Source organism: Aotus nancymaae, unplaced genomic scaffold, assembly GCF_030222135.1.
Source record: "Aotus nancymaae isolate 86718 unplaced genomic scaffold, 86718_ANA_hifiasm-v0.15.2.pri h1tg000030l, whole genome shotgun sequence".
Classification (NCBI taxonomy): Eukaryota; Metazoa; Chordata; class Mammalia; order Primates; family Aotidae; genus Aotus; species Aotus nancymaae.
The window spans coordinates 8,483,828-8,506,781 of record NW_026988443.1 but is presented as its reverse complement, the minus strand read 5'-3'; the positions used below and the strand labels follow the sequence as shown (position 1 = coordinate 8,506,781).

General features: G+C 45.7%; 1 protein-coding gene across 2 annotated transcripts in view; it reads right to left on the bottom strand.

The window, feature by feature from the left end:
- The window catches only part of CHD9 (chromodomain helicase DNA binding protein 9), a 267,637-nt gene extending 245,597 nt beyond the window's left edge, over nt 1–22,040 (bottom strand). For both annotated transcript variants that reach the window (XM_064383065.1, XM_012447961.3), the window contains exon 1: nt 21,960–22,040. The gene's annotated coding sequence lies outside the window, so the exon portion shown is untranslated. The remainder of the gene's footprint in view (nt 1–21,959) is intronic.
- Nucleotides 22,041–22,954: the final 914 nt, after the last annotated feature.

The window sequence follows — 22,954 nt, the reverse complement described above, 5'->3', positions numbered from 1 at the left end:
CATGACCCCCTCCTCACTTTCAATAATTTTCTAGAAAGGCTCACAGAATGCAGGGAAACACTTTCCTCATGTTTACTAGTTTCCTATAAAGGACACAAGTCAGGAACAGCTAGATGGAAGAGATGCAGAGGGTGGGGTATGCTAGGGGTAGACAGAGCTTCCATGCTCTCTCTGGGAGCACCACCTTCCTAGTTCCTCCAAGTGTTCACCACCCCAGATGCTCCTCAAATCTCCTTATTCAAGAGTTTTCATAGAGCTTAGTTTCCGGCATCGCACCCCAAGTCCCTTTCTAGGCGCTGGTCAGTAGGTGGGGCTAAAAGTTCCTGTGTGGTCTTTTTGGTGACCAGCCACACCCTGAGGCTATCTAGGATTCCCATCAAAAGATACCTCACTAACATAAACTGAGGTGTAATGGAAAGGGGGCTTATTATGAATAACAAAAGATACTCCTACCATTCAGAAAATTCCCAGAGATTTAAGAGCTGTGTGCCAGGAACCAGAGACAGAGACCAAACATATTTTTGTATTATACCACAGTGCCTAAACAGAACTCAGTTCTAGAAGTGTTTCTGGCCAGATGTCAGATTAGAAAGTCATCTGCTGAACGATTTTATGCTAAGTCATTAATTCAATCCAGCAAACACCATGTGAGCACTTAAGGTGTGCAAGATACAACTCTAGGGGTGGAGGTATCCAAGCTGGCCCAGGCTTAGCATGCACTTTGCAGTTTTAACAGAAAGCAATCTGGGAGCCCAATGGCATGATCAGCCAATGGTAGAAGTTTGCCACTGAATATGGACCAGGTCAGTAAGGAAAGTCTTTTGAGGGGTAGGAGAGGGAAAAACTTTCCCAGGTCCCTTCATACTCCAATGCTCCTATATGTATAATGCTAGCCAAACAACCATATTGAAAGTATAGTCATCAAATCTTGCTCAGCTGACCTAGGATTCATGCTGCCCAAGAGCTGCAGAGTGGGAGCTTCACTTTGAAAGATGACATAATGGCATATTCAGGCAACCTTTGACCTGTCCAGGTAGGAGGAGGGTAAATCAGCAGATAACTCTGGTGATGCTGGTTAGCATCACATGATACAACGTAACAGTGCCTTAGACCTCTTGCTCTTCTCTGAATTGGCAAAGCACAATGTTATCTTGGATTAATTTAAGGGGAGGAAGGATCCACACAGACTTCTCTTCAAATCCGCTTCCCGGCCAGAAGCCATGGAGAGTTAAGGGAATGGAGGTGGAGAGGGAAACAGTAAGGGTCTTTAAGGGATCAAGATTGTTGGGGAGCTAGGAATTCTGTGTAGTCCAAGTTGACTATGCCAGATGGGGCTCATTTTATTTTCTTTAAAAGATTATTATGGGCACAGGCAAGAAAAGAAAAAAATAGACATGATCAAATAATACTGTCTTAGTCTGTTTTATGTTGCTATAACAGAACACTACAGACTAGTAATTTACAATGAACAGAAATTTATTTGACTCATAGTTCTGGAGGCTGGGAAGTCCAATGGCATATCACCAGCATCTTGAGAGGACCTTTGTGCTGTGTCATCCCATGGGGGAAGGTGAAATGGCAAGTGAGTACAAGAGACAGAGAAAGGGAAACGGCCAAACTTCATCCTCCTTACTCTCAAGGTAACTAACTCCCTCCTGTGAAAACATCATTCATGAATTCAAAAAGACTCTGCTCTTATGACCTAATCACCTCTTAAAGGTCCCACCTTGTAATACTGTCACAATGGCAATTAAATTTCAGCATCACTCTTGGAGGGAACATTCAAACCATAGCAAGTACAAAGTTTCAGTTACATAGGAGACATAAACTCAAGTGATCTATTGCACAGAATGGTGACTATAATAAATAAAAATGCACTGTATATTTCTTTTTTCTTTTTCTTTTTTTGAGACAGGGTCTTGCTTTGTAGCCCAGGCTATAGTGCAGTGGTGTGATCTCAGTTCACTGCAACCGCCACCTCCCGGGTTCAAGAGATTCTCCTGCCTCAGTCTCCCAAGTAGCTGGGAATACAGATGTGCACCACCACAACTGGCTAATTTTTGTATTTTTAGTAGAGACAGAATTTTGCCATGTTGGCCAGGGTGATCTTGAACTCCTGACCTCATCATTCACCCTATTTAGCCTCTCAAAGTGTTAGGATTACAGGGGTGGGCCACTGCACCTGGCCACACTGTATATTTCAAAACTGCCAAAGAAGTAGATTTCAAATGTTTTACCTCAAAAAGAGATAAATGTGTGAGGTATGGAATTCATCAATTAGCCTGATTTAATCCTTACATAATCATCTCTCTCGAGTTCAAAGTTCCACAGATCTCTAGGGCAGGGGCAAAATGCTGCCACTCTCTTTGCTAAAACACAAGTCACCTTTGCTCCAGTTCCCAACAAGTTCCTCATCTCCATCTGAGACCACCTCAGCCTGGACCTTATTGTTCATATCACTATTAGCATTTTTGTCAAAGCCATTCAACAAGTCTCTAGGAGGTTCCAAACGTTCCAACATTTTCCTGTCTTCTTCTGAGCCCTCCAAACTCTTCCAATCTCTGCCTGTTACCCAGTTCCAAAGTCGCTTCCATATTTTCAGGTGTCTTTTCAGCCACGCCCCACTCTACTGGTACCAATTTACTGTATTAGTCCATTTTCACAATGCTGACAAAGACATACCTGAGACTGGGAAGAAAAAGAGGTTTAATCGGACTTACAGTTCCACATGGCTGGGGAGGCCTCAGAATCATGGTGGGAGATGAAAGGCACTTCTTACATGGTGGGAGAGAAAATGAGAAAGATGCAAAAGCGGAAACCCCTGATAAACCATCAGATCTCATGAGACTTATTCATTACCACGAGAACAGTATGGGGGAAACCATCCCATGATTCAAATTCTCTCCAACTGGGTCTCTCCCACCACATGTGAGAATTATGGGAATATAATTCAAGATGACATTTGGATAGGGACGCAGAGCCAAAGCACATCACCATATGACCTGGCAGTTCCACTTCTGGAGAAAACAGGGTCTCAAAGAGATATTTGTACGTTCGCATTCATAGCAGCATCATTCACAATAGTCAAGAGGTAGAAGCAATCCAAGTGAACATCCACAGACAACTGGATAAGACTGTGGTACGTAAGCATATACGGTGGAATGGTATTCAGCATTAAAAGGAAGGAAATGCTGACATATGCTACACATGGATGAACCGTGAGGACATTATGCTAAGTAAAATTAGCCAGTCACCAAAAAGCAAATACTGTATGATTCCACTTGTATGAGGCACTTGGAGTAGTCAAATTCATAGAGACGCACAGCAGATTGGCTGTTGCCAGGGATACGGGGAGGCAAAAATAGAGAGTTAGTGTTTAACGGGTACAGGGATCTGGTTTTACAAGATGAAAAGAAGTCTGGAGATAGATAGTGGTGATGGTTACACACCACCATGAATATGTTTAATATCACCGAACCAAACACTTGAAAGTGGTTATAGGGATGGCCAGGAGTGGTGGCTGAAGCCTATAATTCCAGCACTTTGGAGACCAAGGTAGGCGGATCACCTGAGGTCAGGTGTTCAAGACCAGACTGGCCAATATGTTGAAATCATGTCTCTACTAAAAAGACAAAAATTAGCTGGGCATGGTGGCAGGTGCCTGTAGTCCAAGTTACTCAGGAGGCTGAGGCAGGAGAATCACTTGAACCTGGGAGGCAGAGTCTGCAGTAAGGCTGAGACTGTGCCACTGTACCTGGGTGATAGAACTAGATTCCGTTTCAAAAAAAAAAAATGGTTATAGGCTGGACATTGTGGCTGATACCTATAATCCCAGCATTTTGGGAGGCCCAGGCAGGAGGACTGCTTGAGCCCAGGAGTTTGAGACTGGCAATATATTGAGACCACGTTTCTACAAAAAATTAAAAAGTTAGCCAGTCATGGTGAGGTGGGGTGAGGTGGGGTGGGGGGGGTCACCTGAGCCCAGGAGGTAGAGGCTGCAGTGAGCTATATGATTACACCACTTGTACTCTAGCCTGAGCAACAGAGCAAGACCCTGTCGCAAAAAAAAAAAAAAAAAAAAAGTTATGGTGATAAATTTTACATATATTTTTTAAATTGGAAAAAAATATTGCAGGGATCCCAATTTAAAAAAAAAAGACTATGGGTTTCCTTCCAAAGTAGAAATGCAGAAATGGAAAAATGAGTTTCAGTTGCTATGGAAATAGGAGTTGGCTGGGCCTGCAGGAGCAGCAGCTGGAGGGGGACAAGTGGCCGGGAAGTTGGCCCTGTGACAGAGGGGGGCTTCCGGCTGGGGATAAGACAACAACAGGCTTCAGCAGGGAGAGTAGGAGGTAGAAAGAAGAGAGAAAAGGAGACAGCCTGTCTCTAGACACTGGCGCCTATGAATTCTGCAGACATTTGGATACAGAGGTGGGTGTACATGCATGTGTGTCTGTGTTGCACATGTATCCCCAGCGGCCAGAAAACAAGATGCAAAATCAACTCTATGCCTGAAAAAGAACACAGTTTCACCAGCTATCCTGAGGGCAAGAAAACCCCCAAACTGTTGAGGGACAGAAGAGGAAAGGCCTGCCATTTAAATGCTTTCTGGGAGAGTGGGGAAATGCCTGAGCAGGGGCTGGCTGTCACACTGTGTCCCTCACTTTTGTCCTCAGCACAGTTCTTCAAACTGAAACCGAGGTGGGCCAGAAACAGACAACAAAATCCCCACAGGGTGAGTAGGATGGTGGGGATGGGTGAGCTGATGGCTCTCTTTCTTCTGTAGCTCTGAGTGACTGTTTCTACTTCAGTCTCCATAATGCTGGGGCTCTGGGGTCTTCTAGCCTAGGGCTTTAAACCTGAATGTTCTCAGAATCACTTTCTGGGAAGATGTCTTGATTAGGCCTATGGTAATGACAAGTCTTTGCTGGCCCCCAGAGGGCTCACCTGAGGGAAGATTAGGCTATTCCCATTCCTACCCCCAGAAGAGGAACCCCCAACCCTTTCCTACAATCACAGTGGGATGAATGGATAGGGGCTCACATTTTTGAAATGACTTAAACCTAGGCTTTTGACTCTTTATAATACTATCATTGTCTATATACATTGTCTCTGAGACACATTGAAGGGACTAAACAGTTCAAATTAACTACCATATTAGTATGCTATTTTGCGTTTCTTCGTTTCTAAATGTATCATCAATGGTCTCAAAAATGAAAGTGAGTATTGAAAAGAGCATAATATTTAGGAATAAACTTAATCGAGGAGGTGAATATCTTCTACACCAAAAACTACAAAACATTGGTGAAAGAAGCTAAAGAAGACATAAGCAAATGGAAAGACATCCCATGATGGCTCGAAAGACCTAATATTGAGATGTCAGTACTACCCAAAGTGATCTACAGAGTCAATGTAATCTCTATCAAAATCTCAATTAACTTTTTTTTTGCAGAAATAGAAAAATCCACCCTAATATTCACAAGCAATCCCAAGGGACCCCAAATAGACAAAATAATCATGAAAAAGAACAAATTTGGAGGACTCACACATCCTGATTTCAAAACTTACTACAAAGCAACAGTAATCAAAGCAATGTAGTATTCGCATAAAGACAGACATGCGGCCAAGTGTGGTGGCTCATGCCTGTAATCCCAGCACTTCGGGAGGCCAAGGCAGGCGGATCACTTGAGGTCAGGAATTTGAGACCAGCCTGGCCAACATGGTAAAACCTCGTCTCTACTAAAAATGCAAAAATTAGCTGAGCGTGGTGGCGCAAACCTGTAGTTTCAGCTACTTGGGAGACTGAGGCAAGAGAATCACATGAACCTGGGAGGTGGAGGTTGCAGTGAGCTGAGATCACAGCAGTACACTCCAGCCTGGGTGACAGAGCAAGAAAGACAGAAAGACAGAAAGAAGGAAGGAAGGAAGAGAGGAAGGGAGAGGGAGAGAGGGAGGGAGGGAGGGAGGGTAGGAAAGAGAGAAAAAGAGAAGGAAATAAGGAAGGAAAGAAGGAAAGGAAGGAAAGAAAGAAGGAAGGAAGGAAAGAAAAGAAAGAAAAAGAAAGGCAGGCAGGCATACTATTCACATGCAAAAGAGTAAAGTTGCATTACATGATAGACAAAAAGTAACTCAAAATGGATGAAAGACTTAAAATATAAGAGCTAAAACCATAAAACTTTTAGAAGAAAACATAGGGAGAAAACTTTATGACATTGATTTGGCAATGATTTCTTGAATATGACACCAAAAGCACACATACAAAAAATATAAATTGAACATTACAATTAAAAACTTCTGTGCCTTCAAAGGACATAATCAACAAAGTAAAAAGGCAATCCCCAGAGAAAATATTTGCAATTGTTATCTGGTAAAGGACTGATATCCAGAATACATAAAGAGCTCCACAACAAAGAAACAAACAACCCAGCCTGATTTTAAAAATCAGCAAATGCCTTGAATAGATATTTTTCCAAGGAAGATATACAAATGGCCAGCAAGCACATGAAGAGATGCTCAACATCACTAATCATTAGAAAACTGCAAATCAAAACCACAATGAGATACCACTTCACACCAGGATAGGACAGCTATGATCAAAAAAACCACGCACAAGCAAACAGAAAATAACAAGCGTTGACAAGGATGTGGAGAAATGGAAACCTTGGTGCATTGCTGGTGGGAATATAAAACAGTAGCTGTTGAAAATGGTATGGTGATTCCTTGAAAAATGACACACAGAATTACCATAAGATCCAGTCATTCCATTACAGGTATATATTCAACAGAACTGGAAGTAGAGACGTAAACAGATGTCTATACACCCACGTTCATAGCAGTGTTATTCACAATAGCCAAAAAGTGGAAGCAACCCAAGTGCCCACCAACAGATGAATGGATAAACACAATGTGGCAGATACATAGCATAGTCTATTATAAAGGAATATGAACCTTGCAGACATTAGGCTACGTGAAATAAGCCAGTCACTAAAGGATAAATACTGCGTAATTCTACCTAGATGAGGTACCCAGAGTAGTCAAACTCATAAAGACAGAAAGTAGAATGGTGGTTGCCAGGGATGGGGTTAAAGGGCACGGGAAGTTGTTTAATGGGGACAGAGTTTCAGTTTGGGAAGATGAAAAAGAGTTCTGGAGATGGATGGTGGTGATGGTTGTGCAACAATGTGAATGCACTTAATGCAATGAACTAAAGAAAATGCAGGCCAGGCGCGGTGGCTCACGCTTGTAATCCCAGAACTTTGGAAGGCCGAGGCAGGTGGATCACTTGAGGTTAGAAGTTCGAGACCAGTCTGGCCAACATGGTGAAGCCCCATCTCTAGTAAAAATACAAAAAATTAGCCGGGCGTGGTGACACGTGCCTGTAATCCCAGCTACTCTGGAGGCTAAGGCAGGGAGAATTGCTTGAAACCTGGAGGCAGAGGTTGCGGTGAGCCAAGATGGCACCACTGCACTACAGCCTGGTGACAGAGGGAAACCCTGTCTCAAAACAAAAAAATGCATTAAGATGGTTCAAATGGTAAATTTCAATGTCACGTATATTTTGCCACAATAAAACATGTCGATATATATAAAGTAGTGGAAGTGACCTAGGGTCAGTCTCTCAACCTCTGCGAAGTTCAGCCCTCACAGGCTGCCCAGTTAGGCCCAGTTAGCACTAAGGATATGGCATTTCCCCTACTTCCTTTGTCTTGTCAAAACTTACCACAGGCGCAAACAAGACCACAAACTTGCACTGAGCCCAGCGTGTGCAGGTGGAGAGAAAGATGAACAAAGCTGAGAATTGTTCAGGGAAAGAACAGTGCACCTTGCATTGACACCGGGTTGAAAGTGATGAGGGCTGCAGAATACGAGGGAACACAGTGGAGTGGGTGCCGTGGCAGTTCCCAGAAGGAGAGGGGACTTCTTGCTTGGCTCTCTTGGGCGGTGTCACAGAGGAAGTGGTGCTTAAGGTGGGTTTGAAAGAATGAGGATGTGCAGATGTGTGCATCGGTGGAGGGCACTTTAGCAGGCCCTGTGTTTCGCTGAAGTACTGTGTGACTGAGAGGCAGAGGTGGAAGAGAATGCTAGATCGGCAGCGGAGAGAAGGTGACCAGTGAGAAGGCGACTTAGTGCAGGAACATCTGCCACACAAGCCTGTTGTCTTGTTACCTTGAAAAGTGGTAGTTGGATCTGGAGTCAGATCCAGAAGGAACCTGAATGGCAGACTAACAATAACAACTTCTATTTATAGAGGACTTACCATGTGCCTGTTATTTACTAACCTTAAGCAGCAGATAGTGACATTAGCTCTTTATTTCAGCTGAGAAAACTGAGGCTCAGGTTAAGCAACTTATCCAAGGTCAGACACAGGCAGTGAATAATGGAGGTAGGGCAGGAACCCAGGCCTACATGCGTTTCAAACTGTATTTTTATTTATTTTTGAGACAGGGTCTGGCTGTGTTGCCCAGGCTAGAAGACAGTGCATGATCTCAGCTCACTGCAGCCTTGACCTCCTGGGCTCAAGTAATTCTCCTGTCTCAGCACCCCAAGTAGCTGGCACCACAGGCACATGCCACCATGCCCAGCTAATTTTGTTTTTTAGAGATCGGGTCTCACTATATTGCCCAGGCTGATCCCAAACTCCTAGGCTCCACTGTGGGCTGCTCAGTGACTTCCTTCCTAGAGGACACCATGAAAAGGAGGAAAATGCGCAACTTTAGAGTGTTGAAATCTGACAAACAATACAGGTGATCAAGGTCAGTTTCAACAGTGATAAGTCACATTGATATTACAGATGCTTGATATGATGTGATAAAAATGGCACTTCAAAAGTAAACTTCTGTGGTCTTCCTCTTCAAAACCCACAAGGCTAATCATGAGAAAAATATGAGACAAATTCCAGTAGAGGGGTATTTCACAATATATCTGACCAGTATTCCTCAAAACTCTCAAGGTCATCAAAAATAAGGAAATTTGTAGAAAATGTCACAGACAATGGGAGACTCAGGGCACACAACAAACAAATGTAATGTGATTTCAAGCCCATTTTTGGTGGTATACAAAAAAAAAAGATACAAATGTAATTTGGTATTCTGGTTAGGATCCTGGGACAGAAAAAGGACATTAAATAAACACTAAGAGAATCTTAATAAACTATGTTCTTTAGTTAAAAATAATGTATCAATATCAGGTTGTAACAAATATACCATATCAAATATCAATATCAGTTAATTGTAACAAATGTACCATAGAAATATAAGCTGTTAATAATGGGAGAAACTGGCTCTGTGGCTCATGTCTGTAATCCCAATACTCTGAAAAGTCGAGACAGGCAGATTGCACGAGCCCGGGAGTTCAAGGCAAGCCTGGGTAACACAGCAAGACTCCATATCTACCAAAAATAAAAATATTAGTTGGGCATGGTGGTATGCGCCTGTAGTCCCAGCTACTTGAGAGGCTGATGTGGGAGGATGGCTTGAGCCCAGGAGACAGAGGTTGCAGTGAGCCAAGATCCCACCACTGCACTTCAGCCTGGGTGACAGAGAGAGACCCTGTCTCAAAATTTAAAATAATAAAAATAATAGGGGAAACTGGATGTGGGATATGTGTGAACTCTGTAGTATTGTCTCAATGTTTTCTGTAAATCTAAACTGTACCGAAAATATTTAAAGTCTTTAAAAAACAAATTCGAGTCACATCCTCAGAAACTGGCCTACTGATATGCATTGACACAGGTATAACAGAGTTGTGAATGATGACAACCTCTCTGTCCCTGCCTGCTGATTGACCAAAGAGAAGAAGCAGACACAGCAATGCCTGCAGAGAAGAAGCTATCGCTCACACCAAGACTGCATGGCTCTCCTCCATCAGGCTCCTGAGGTTAAATATGGGGCCTCTCATTAGACTAGCAGTCTTCCTAGGTCAAGAACTTGGTCTTCCCTGTGAGACTGCGCAGGGGCCACCTCTCCGTGAGGAGCTCAAGATCTCTCTCAGCTCCAGGTGCCACCGATTCTCCGGATGCATTTATTTTTCTTTTAGGTAAGTCTATTTCTCTATATGGGTAGAAAGAGAGACCTTGTACATAATATACATTTTTTTGAAGGCTGGCAAAAGGTCTGCTTGCTCCAAAATAATTAGACTCCTAACTCTTTTTTTTTTTTTGAAATGAAGTCTCGCTCATGCAATGGGATGATCTTGGCTCACTCTAAACTCTACCTCCTGGGTTCAAGCGATTCTCCTGCCTCAGCCTCCCGAGTAGATGGGATTACAGGCATGTGTCACCACGCCCGGCTAATTTTTGTATTTTTAGTAGAGATGGGGTTTCACCATGTTGGCCAGACTGGTCTCCAACTGACCTCAGGTGATCTGCCCACCTTGGCCCCCCAAAGTGCTGGGATTACAGGCGTGAGCCACCACTAACTAACTGGCCTAACTCTTTAGTTAAGCATAACCATGTTAAAAAGCAGCAAACTTGACGACTTGGGTTTAGTGCCTAAATTTCCTCTGCTGACTTGCTGCTTTCCTTTGTATCCTAGGCCCCAGTTGTAACTGAAGGATAACAGTAGTAGCAATTTAAAATTGTGATGCTGTCAATTCTGTCTTTCAGCTGAGAAAACTAGGCTCAGGAGGTCAAGCAACTCATCCAAGGTCACGCACAGCCAGTAAGTGATGGAACTGGGGTAGGAATCCTAGTTTGTTTTATAACGGAAGAAGCCCCAGCACCCCAGCAAATTGCCTCTTGACTGCAGGTTCTTACTCGGGGGTATGCAGTAAGCCACCCCAAAATGTGAGGAGAGTAGATAGCAGAGGACTGCACACAACATCTGTGATTACTAATTTGCGGAAGTCCTTAAGGACAGGACAGGATGTGTCTCTGGACAAAGCTGGAAGAGCAAAGCCTGGAAATTAAATCAAGACTTGACAAAACAAAAAGCGAGCCAACTGCATTAACATACGCTGAAGGAATCACAGGTACAGACAAATGGTGATGCGTGAGGAGCTCTGAAAAAGGAGTACCAAAGGGCAAGTCTTTGAGATTCATTGTCTTCCACATTGTGCAGAGTAGTGGAAACTCTGAAAACCTCCTTGAGCATTACAGGCAGCTCAGAGGTCTGGCCAGAGCTTCCTGGAATACTCTCTTCCTTTTTTTCTTTTTTTTTTTAAATTTAAGACAGGGTCTTGCTTTGTTTCCCAGGCTGAAGTGCAGTGTTGTGATCAGAGATGACTGCAGCTTCAAACTCCCAGGCTCAAACAATCCTCCCACCCCAGCCTCCCAAGGAACTGGGACTACAGACACTTGCCCCCACATTCAGCTCATTTAAAATTTTTTTTTGTAGAGATAGGGTCTCACTATATTGCCGTGGCTGGTTTTGAACTCCTGGGCTCAAGCAATCCTTCTGCCTTGGTCTCCCAAAGTGCTGGGATTACAGGCGTGAGCCACTGCACATGGCCAGAATACTCTCCTGCTAAGAATTTTAGGGCTGGTCCAGGGAGCAGTAAGAAGGAAAAGATGCTGTGATTGATCAGGTATTTCTACCACAAGCACAGGAAGGGGGAATTATAGTAGCAGTACTCCCACTCTAGACACTTGTATTCCTCAGAGGGTACAAATATCTTAGGCTCCCCTGGTAATTGAAATCATTCATTTTACTCACCTTGCTTTGATTCCATGAGAACCAACCTTCTAACTAGATTCTGACTTTCCCACAGGAGAAAGAGTGTGCTGTAAGTTGGCATGGAGGTTTCAGACTGCTTTGCAGTTGCTTCTCCCCTTGTGATTCTTTTTTTTTTTTTTTCAAGACAGAATCTTGCTCTGTCACCCAGGCTGGAGTGCAATGGTGCAATCTTTGCTCACTGCAACCTCTGCCTCCTGGATTCAAGTAATTCTCCTGCCTCAGCCTCCCAAATAGCTGGGATTACAGGCATGCGCCATCATGCCTGGCTAATTTTTGTATTTTTAGTAGAGACGGGGTTTCGCCATGTTGGCCAGGTTGGTCTCAAACTCCTGACCTCAGGTGATCCACCCACCTTGGCCTCCCAAAGTGCTGGGATTACAGGCGTGAGCCACGAGGCACCCAGCCTCCCTTGTGATTTAATACATTTGCAGCCTGGCTTCCTCACCAGGCTCCTGTGAATTGGTCTGCTTAGCTCCGAGTACACTGAAGAACTTTCATCTCTGGCCTGCAGAGAACCCGCCTCCAAACCCCTCTACTGCTGGCCCTAGGAGGGTTTTCCCTGATTGACAGCTGGCAGCCTCTTTGATGTCACTCTCAAGCCGCCCTTTGTCCTGTCAGTCACCCCAATCACTCTCTCCCTACCCTGAGCCCAAAATGAGCTGTGGGAGACCTGCAAAAAAAGTGCTTCGACAACACAATAACTTTATAGGTTCTGTTGAAGAAACAGGAATAAGGAAGAGGCCTTGTGCTCAGGGGAAGATGCCAAGAACATGCAACAGAAAGAGTAGAAGGAACTGGTGATGTTTAATCTAGAGCAGGGAAGATCCGGGACGGCCAACCCGTTCTCTGTCATCAAATATCTGAAGGACTCTAATGAGGAAAAGGGAACAGATTTATCTTTTGAGTCTCCAAAAAAATATGCTAACCTGGCCACATGTGGTGGCTCATGCCTGTAATTCCAGAACTTTGGGAGGCTGAGGCAGGAGGATCATTTGAGGCCAGGAGTTTGAGACCAGCCTGGGCAACATGGCCAGACCTGTCTCTACTAAAAAAAAAAAAAAAAAAAATTAGCTGGGCGTGGTTGCTCATGTCTGTACCCTCAGCTACTCTGGAGGCCAAGGTTTGAGGCAGGAGCCTAGCAGTTTAAGCTGTAGTGAGCTATGATCATACCACTGGACTCCAGCCTAGGCAACAGAGTGAGAATCTGTCTTTCTTAAAAAAAAAAAAAAAAGAAAGAAAGAAAGAAAAAGAAAAAATATGGCAACCAAAGGGCAGTAGATACAGGGAAACAGATAAAGAGGGGGAACCTTTTAAGGCAGTTCTCCCCTAACTTCAGTTATTCACATATTACCTTCACATTGTGTGTGTGTGTGTGTGTGTGTGTGTGTGTGTGTGAAATTTCTGAGAAGCAGCATAATCCTGCAATTCAAAGCAAAAATCTGGAGCAGGACTAACTGGGTTTATTTTCCAGCTTATTCACTTCCTAGCTATATAACTTTGGGCAAGTTATTTAACTTCCCTATGCCTGTCTGCTCAGCAGTAAAATGGGGCAAACAGTCCCTGCTTCAAACAGTACTTAACCCACATTGGTGAGGATTAATTGAATGATTTGAATTATTATTGAATTGAATGATTTGAATTAATTGAATGATTTGAATATATATATTTTAATAAATTTTTTTTTTTAAAGAGTTGGGGTCTTGCTTTGTTTCCCAGGCTGGTGTGCAGTGGCACAATCATAGCTCACTGTAACCTCAAACTCCTATAAACCATCCTCCCACCTCAGCCTCCTGAGTAGCTGGATTACAGGCATGTACACTACACACAGATAATTTTTTAAATGTTTTGTTAACATGTATTCTCATTATGTCGCCCAGGCTGGGGTCCAACTCCCGGCTTCAAGTGATCTTCCTGCCTCTACTTCCCAAAGTATTAGGATTACAGGCATAAGCCACCGACCATGGCCTATTATATTCTATCCTCATACCATCAATCCTCTTATTTAATATTTTTCTTTAAATAAACACATGATTTATATACATTTACTTTAAAGAAAACATTATATTACTACTACACATGAAAAGCCATGTATAGGTGGAAACAGTGAAGATAAACATAAAAGCAAACAATGTTATTAGATTGTTACAGTTTTAACAACGTTATTAAATGGCCACACTTACTGTTGCCTCTTAAATGCCCTGAACTGGGGGACTGCTGTCTTTCCAAAGTGTTACAGTAGCATTCTACTACTTCACCCAGCCTTTTGTTGACTGCCATCAGAAGAGTCTCAGTCCCGCAAGTTGGAGGAAGTGAAAGGCCAGTGTGGGTGGAGCACCTGCTCTGGGGAGAGAGGGCAGCCCCACGGGTGAGAGGCAGGCAGAGCAGGATCAGACGGCTCAAAAGGGAAAAATCCCTTTCCTATTCTGAGACTTTGTGCTCTTGGGTACCGTGTCTCTCTGTGCCACACCAAGTCATCTCACAAGGTCCCCTGTGGTATGAGTTGCACATCTTAGAAAGCAAAGTCAGAAAGACCATATTGGAGACACTGCGGGTGCCCCACCCATACTCCTCAGCTCATCCAAGGTTACCTGCAGACATTTCCAGACACCCTGGGCTGCCTCTAAGTCATTTTCTGGCCTCAGGGTATGCACAGCAGACAGTTATCAAAACAACCCTCAATAAGGAGGAACGAGAGTTGGAGGAAATATCCCAGTCTCCCTGCCTCTTCATGGGACACTTCTGAAATATCTTCTACAGTCTCTCCAAGTGTCCCTGAGGGATGGAGACCCAATTGCCCAGTGGTAACTCACTCATCAACACTTTTTTTCTTGGCATTCCTCCCTTTCTCGGTTCATTTCACTCTCACTGGGCTTCCTGGGATCATTTCCTAAATAAATTTCTGGCACCTGAATCCTTTTCTCATAATCTGCTTTGGGGGAAACTGCAACTATGACATAGCTTTAAACTTCTGTCAGTGGAATGAGTTGCCCAGTGAGATGGGAAGTTCCATTTTACTGAGGACTCAAGAAATGGCTGAGAATGTTCCATGGAGATTCATAGGTCATCAGATAAGGACGCAAACTAGATGAACACTTATTTTTTGTGTGTCTGTCTTTTTTGTCTATTTGTTTTAAAGAAATAGCATCTTGGTCGGGCGTGGTGGCTCACACTTGTAATCCCAGCACGTTGGGAGGCCGGGGTGAGTGGATCACCTGAGGTCAGGAGTTTGAGACCAGCCTGGCCAACATAACGAAACGCTGTCTCTACTAAAAATACAAAAATTAGCCAGACATGGCGGCAGGTGGCCATAATTCCAGCTACCTGGGAAGCTAAGGCAGGAAAATCGCTGGAACCTGGGGAGCAGAGGTTGCAGTGAGCTCAGATTATGCCACTTCACTCCAGCCTGGGCAAAAGAGCGAAACTCCATCTCCGCCCCACAAAAAAAAAAAAAAAAAAGCCAGGTGTGGTGGCTTATGCCTTTAATCCCAGCACTTTGGGAGGCAGAGGCAGAGGCAGGTGCATTACTTGTGGTTAGGAGTTCAAGACCAGCCTGACCAACAAGGTGAAACCCCATCTCTACTAAAAATACAAAAATTAGCCGGGCATGGTGGCGCATGCCTATAATCCCAGCTACTCAGGAGGCTGAGGCAGAAGAATCACTTGAACCTGGGAGATGGAGGTTGCAGTGAGCCCAGATTCCAGCCTGGGCAACAGAGCTGGATTCCATCTCAAAAAAAATAAAAAAGACAGCCTCTTGCCCTGTCACCTGGGCTAGAGTGCAGTGGTGCAATCATGGGTCACTACAGTCTCAGACTCCTGGTCTGAAGTGAGCCTCCCCTCTCAGCCTCCCCAGTAGCTGGGACTGCAGGTGCATGCCACCAGGCCCAGCTAATTTTTGTTTTTCAAAGCTGGAGTGCACTGGCATGATCATGGCTCATTGCAACCTCAAACTCTTGGGCTCAATTTATTCTCTTGCCTCAGCCTCCCGAGCAGCTGAGACTACAAGTGCATACCACATCTGGCTAATTGTTCTTTTTTTGTAGAGATGGGATCTTGCTACATTGCCCAGGCTGGTCTGGAACTTCTAGACTCAAGTAATCCACCTCAGCCTCCCAAAGTTCTAGAAATACAGGTGTGAGCCACCAATTCAGGCCCTAGCTAATTAAAAAAATTTTTTAAATAGAGGCAAGGTCTCACTATATTTCCCAGGCTGGCCTTGAACTCCTGGCCTCAAGCAATCCTTCTGCCTCAGCCTCCCAAAGTGCTAGGACTACAGGCATGAGCCAGTGCCCCTTGCCTGGCCTACTTAGTATCCTTCTGATTCTCGGTCCCATTATTCTGGATCAAGAGTCAGCAAACTACAGCCCATGGGCCACATCTAGCCTACTGCCTGTTTTTGTATAGCCTGTGAATGGTTCGTCTGTCCCTTCCTTCCTTCCTTCCTGCCTTCCATCTCTCTCTCTCTCTCTCTCTCTCTCTCTCTCTCTCTCTCTCTCCCCCCCGCCCCACCTTTTTCTTTCTTTAAATTTTTTTTTTTTTTTTGAGACTGAGTCTGGCTCTGTCGCCCAGGCTGGAGTGCAATGGTGAGATCTCGGCTCACCACAACCTCTGCCTCCTGGGTTCAAGCGATTCTCCTGCCTCAGCCTCCTGAGTAGCAGGGACTACAGGAGCGTGCCAACACACCCAGATAAATTTTTTTGTATTTTTAGTAGAGATGGGGTTTCACTGTGTTAGCCAGGATGGTCTCAATCTCCTGACCTCGTGATCCACCCTCCTCAGCCTCCCAAAGTGCTGGGATTACAGGCGTGAGCCACCGCGCCCAGCCACATTACTTATTTATTGTTTGTTTGTAGAGATGGGTTGGTTTTGAGCCAGGCTGGTTTTGAACTTCTGGCCCCAAGCAAGCCTCCCTCCTCGGTCTTCCCAAAGTCCTGGGATTACAGACATGAGCCACCATGCTTGGCCAGTTTGCACATTTTTAAATGGTTGGAAAAATGTTTAAAGAATAATATTTTGTGACACAGAAAAATTATGTGAAATTCAAACCTTCAGTGTCCATAAAGCTTTATTGGAACCCAGATGTACTCATTTGTTTACATACCATCTACGGCTGCTTTTACTCCACAGTGGCAGTTTCTCATCAACATTACAAGAAACAACATTATTTGAGGACTTACTGTACGTCATTTCGCTTAAAGTTGCAGTTTCTAAGAACTTATCGATGACATTGAGAATTTACTGCAGTTGCAACTAAAACCATATGGCCCATAAAGCTCCAAATATTTACTCTCTGGACCTTTACAGAAAAAGTTTGCTGATGCCTGTACAAGGTCATTATCCTGCAGAGACAAGAGGCAGATTGAGGCCTGGCTGCCCCATGAATGGGGAGGGTGATCCCCAGACCTAGTATCTGCGGGCAGTTTGAATCAGAACTACACATTTCCTTTTGCCACAGCTTTACGGCCATGGTCATCACTCCCACCCTCTGCAAGTATCTAAGACTCTTTCACAGAAGCATTCATGTCTTTTTTTTTTTTTTTTTTTTTTTTGAGACGGAGTTTCGCTCTTGTTACCCAGGCTGGAGTGCAATGGCGTGATCTCGGCTCACCGCAACCCTTCGCCTCCTGGGTTCAGGCAATTCTCCTGCCTCAGCCTCCTGAGTAGCTGGGATTACAGGCACGTGCCACCATGTCCAGCTAATTTTTTGTATTTTTAGTAGAGACAGGGTTTCACCATGTTGACCGGGATGGTCTCGATCTCTTGACCTCGTGATCCACCCGCCTCGGCCTCCCAAAGTGCTGGGATTACAGGCTTGAGCCACCGCGCCCGGCCTAGCATTCATGTCTTATACAAGGAATATTTTTTGATTAAAAATCTTTTCCCATTTTTCTTGTTGTTAAAGAGAGGTAGGATCTCACTACATTGCCCAGATTGGTCTTGAATTCTTGGCCTCAAGCATTCCTCCCACTTCGGTTTCCCAAAGTGCTGGGACTATAGGCATATGCCACTGTGCCTAGCCACCAGGAACAGTTTTCTTTTCTAAAGGACATGAGAAATTTTCTTCTCCACACCTTGCCACTATCCCACATGGTTTCATCCACGCTTGATCACTTTCACCATCACTTAGTTACTGATTCCTCCCCCAAACAAGCCAAACCTCCAGACCACATCCTGAAATTTCAGATCAATACCCAAATGTCGGCCGGGTAAGGTAGATCATGCTTGTAATCCCAGTGCTTTGGGAGGCCAAGGCAGGAGAAACACTTGAGTTTGAGTTTGAGATAGCAAGACCCTGTTTAAAAAATTAGCTGGTCATGATAGCATGCACCTGTAGTCCCAGCTACCTGGCGGGGTAGGAGAAGCCCTTGAGCTCATGAGGCTGAGGCTGCAGTAACTATGATCATAGCACTGCACTCCAGCGTGGGTAACAGAGCAAGACCCTGTCTCTAAAAACAAAAACAAAAGAAACCAAAAACCAACAAACAAAACAAAAAACCCAAACGTCTGATCAACATTAGATTAAGTTGGGGGGTGAGGGAGCGTTGCTGCCTACCAGCAGTGCAACTTTAGGCAAGTCATTTAACATCATGGAACATCAATTTCATCATCTCTCAAAGGTGGAAATGATCCTGTCCAGCCTGCCAGGATTACTGTGCTAATCGGATGAAATGAGAGCTGCCCACAAAACACTGTGCTGCCTGGCCCCAGCCTCTCTCCCTAGCACACTACTGATTATCGCACCTCTGCTCCCTTTGACCAACACACTCCCTGCCCACTGGCTCTGATTGAGTCCCCTGGCCTTGACAAGCTCTTGGCCATCTCTGTACATGCTTACCTTTCTGCCAGAAACATATTTTCCTCACCCCACCTTCTGCCTGGCAGATCAACACATAACCTTGGTTTATGTGGGTTTTTGTTTAAAGACACCTTATAGGCCAGGCACTGTGGCTCACACCTGTAATCCTGGCACTTTGGGAGGCCAAAGTGGGTGGATCACCTGAGGTCAGGAGTTCGAGACCAGCCTGGCCAACATGGTGAAACCCCTGTCTCTAGTAAAAATACAAAAATTAGCTGGGCGTGGTGGCATGTGCCTGTAGTATCGGCTACATGGGAGGCTGAGGCAGGAGAATCGCTTCAACTCTGGAGGTGGAGGTTGCAGTGAGCAGAGATGGTGCCACTGCATTCCAGTCTGAACAACAGAGTGAGACTCCATTTCAAAAAAAAAAAAAGACAGCTTATTCAGTATATATTATTGTTTCATTAACATTGAACTCAGCCAACTGCACTATAACTCATGCTGGAACGAAGCTTACCTAACAGACATGTTTTCTCTGTAAGGCACTTTGCAGCCTTCTCGTGCTTAGGAACACGAGACAGCACATCAGCAGTACGCTTGGGGCCATTTCAAACCTCGACATCGCAAACAAGAACGCACAAACATGCAAAAAATGTGGCACTAAGTACACCACAAAAGGGACACTTGTTTGTAGCACAAGAGCTGAAACCGGAAGGCAGAGTGTCCCCTGTTTGCCCTTGGCTGGGAAAGTGCATGTTGGGTGACTCAACCTTTTCACTGTTCTGCACGCATCCACATATGACTGTGAAAGTGCCATGGATATTGATTTGGAAGTTACAAACACATGTTTTTCTTCCTTTTTCTTTTCTGAGATGGAGTTTTGCTCTTCTTGCCCAGGCTGGGATGCAATGGCGTGATCTCGGCTCACTGCAACTTCCACCTCCCAGGTTTAAGCAATTCTCCTGCTTCAGCCTCCCAAGCAGCTGGGATTACAGGCTTCTGCTACCACACCCAGCTAATTTTTTGTATAGTAGAGATGAGGTTTCGCCATCTTGGCCAGGCTGGTCTCGAACTCCTGACCTCAGGTGATCCACCTGCCTCGGCCTCCCAAAGTGCTGGGATTACAGGCATGAGCCACTGCAACTGGCCTTTTTTCCTCCCCCCTTTTTTTTTTAATGAGTCAAGGTCTCACTATGCTGTCCAGGCTGGTTTCAAACTTCGAAGCTTAAGTGATCAGGCTGGTCTCAAACTCGTAAGCTCAAGCCTCAGTCTCCCAGAGTAGTGGGATTACAGGTGTGAGCCACTGTACCCGGCCACAAACACATTTTTTTTTTTTTTTGAGACGGAGTTTCGCTCTTGTTACCCAGGCTGGAGTGCAATGGCACACAAACACATTTTAAAATAAATTCTTTAAATATATAATTTTTAAAATAAAGAGACAGAGTCTTACTGTGTTGCCCAGGCTGATCTGGAACTCCTAGCCTCAAGTAATCCTCCTGCCTCAGCCTCCCAAAGTACTGGGATTACAGGCGTGAGCCACTGTGCCTGGCCACAAACAAATTTTTAAAAAAATTATTTAATGTATATAATTTTTAAATAAACAGACAGGGCCTTGCTATGTTGCCCAGGATGATATCCAACTCCTAGCCTCGAGTGATCCTCCAGCCCCAGCCTCTCAAAATGCTAGGATTACAGGGTATGAATTTGCAAATTCAGAACTTGTGAATAATGAGAATCAACTGCACTTTCTTCCTGTTTCTCTCATTCAGGGCTGGCTGAATTCTGTCTTACTCACATTTTATCTCTAGCATCTGGAGAACTGCCTGACCCACAGTGGGCTCTCAATAATAAATGTATTTTGAATGAACGAATGAATCAATTCAGTGGAAGTGCTCAGTTTACAGCAGTGATAGCTAGTGTTGATGAAGACACACCACACGCCTTCCCCGTGCACGCTTTCCCAGTCAACAAGGGAAACAGCAGGGTATAGTTCTTTTGCACCTAGGCTCAAGGGCAGACAGCCTGGGTTCAAATATGGGACATGCTTCTTATTAATTAATTATGTAACCTCGAGCAAGGTCATTGGCCTCTCTGAGCCTCAGTTTTCTCAGCTATCAAATGCAGTACTCATAGTACTACCTTGGAAGTTACGGTCAGGAGTCAACGTGGCCCTGCAAAGAAAGCTTCTAGCACAGGGTGAACCCTTAGTAAACAGTAGCTTTTATTGTTATTTACCACGGCAACTCTAAGAGCTATCATACCCATTTAGCCCATACAAAAACTGAAGCTGAGGATGGGTCAGTGAGTGTCCAAGGTCACACAGAAGGAAGGGCTGCCTCTGGGGAGTCTATGCCCATGCTAGTAACTCTGCTGCTATATAAATATAAGGGGTTGGCCAGGTGCCGTGGCTCATGCCTGTAATCCCAGCACTTTAGGAGGCCAAGGTGGGAGGATGGCTTGAGCCTAGGAGTTTGACACCATCCTGGGCAATATAGTGAGGCCTCATGTCTATAAAACAAACAAACAAACATAAGGGCTCATTTTTACTAGTTATAAGGACCCTTACTCATTACAAGGGCTCTTACTGCCTGATCAGCTAGGTTTGCTAAAATGATGAGGACAGCTCCAGCCAGGCTCCTGATCTTCTCTGGGATCAGGGTGGGGAGGAACCCCCTTTCTACTGGTAAACCCCAAGAGTCTTCTCTCGAATTCCACACTGGTGTCTTTCTGTTCCCTGCCCACTTTTGAATTCAACCCTTTCAGAACCAGCCGTACTGGGAAGAGGGGGGTTAGTTTGTTATCTTGGGTTTGACAGTACAAAGGCAGAGGCATTTCCTGCTTAAAAGGCACATGAGAAAGGAGGAGGAGGAGGACGACGAACTGGAGGAAAAGGAGGAGGAGGGAATCATCAGCATTCTGGGTTAGAACAAACAAATGTCCTCCGTTTTTCTCTAACTCCTTAGATCAAGGGTCCTCAAATTTGGCTGCCAGCTGGAATCTCCTGCAAACATTTTAATACCCAGATGTCCAGCCCCCCACCCAGACCAATCACATCTGAGTCTCTGGGGGGTGGGGGTGAGTGGAACTGGGGCATCGGTATCTTTTTAATGCTCCCAAGCCACGCCAACATGCAGACAAGTTTAAGAAGTGGTGCTCTGGACCTTATCAGCACTCGGCTGCCACCCTGGAGTGGCTCTGGGCGACAGTGGCCGCTTTCTGCTTCGAAGACGCGCGGCTTGGGGATTCGGGCATGCTCTCGGAGGCGAGGGCTGGGGAGGATGAGAGCGTGCCAGCGACCTGGTGCTCTGCCCTGCTCTAGGCCCAGCTCGGAGACTGCTGGTCTCCGGGTCCCCCCACCGCGCTACAACACGTGCGGCCGACCCGACTCCTCCGGTTATCTCTGCAGACCGCAAACAGTGCCCAGCGGCCGCCCCGCTGCCCACCCCAACCTCAGAGGCTCCAGGGAGACGCCCGGGGCTCAGGAATCCTACCTTGGCTGCTGGCGCTGCCCTCCAGTCCCCGGAATCCTGGGACTCAGGTTCGAGCTGTCGCTGTAGCTGCGCCTGTGAAGCGCCCACTAGAGCGCAGGCGCCACCTAGTGGGCGCTGGGCGGCCGCGCAGGGACCGCGCTGGGAGGCGGGAGCGCAGTCCAGGGCGGAAATGCAGCCAGGGCTTCCCACGTGGGCGGTTTTCCAACGCGCCGCCAGCCCTGTGGCCAGATCCGGCCCGGGGGGGACCACCTTCACTCGCTGCGGGGCACTGGGATCTGAACTTGGTGAACTTTCTCTTGGGGCACGCAGGGACGGCCAGGCCCAGGCCCTCGGCCTGGTAACCATCCTCCGGTTTTCCTGGCTGGGCTCAGGGATCTTTCCCTTCATCCAGCAGCTTTCAGTGCTCCCCCTTTGGCACTGCTTCTCTTTTAAATGTGCTGGGAACATCCGAGGATGCAAAGGGCTGGGATTCTCTCAAACTCAGGAAGGCCCTTAGCCTATTAGCAGCCCTTTCTTCCCGCCACCCTAAACCGGGCCTGAATGAGGGAAACAGCCTGCTCTGCTGGCTTGCCCTTTGGAGGCCGGGGCTGGTGGAGGATGGGTGTGTGCCAGTGACCTCGTGCTCAGCTCTGCTCTGCTGGAAGGGCTTCCCTGAGCAACAGTGTGGGGGAAATTGCCCCTCATGATCCAATCACCTCGCACCAGGTCCTCCCTCGACATGTGGGGATTACAATTCTAGATGAGATTTGGGTGGTGACACAGTGCCAAACCATGTCACCTCATCTGTCATCTGTTTTTGTAAATAAAGTTTTGTTTTTGTTTTTGAGACAGAGTCTCGCTCATTTGCCCAGGGTGGAGTGCAGTGGCGCGATCTTGGCTCACTACAACCTCTGCCTCCTGGGTTCAAGTGATTGTCCTGCCTCAGCCTCCTGAGTAGCTGGGATTACAGGTGCACGCCACCACACCCAGCTAATTTTTGTATTTTTAGTAGAGAC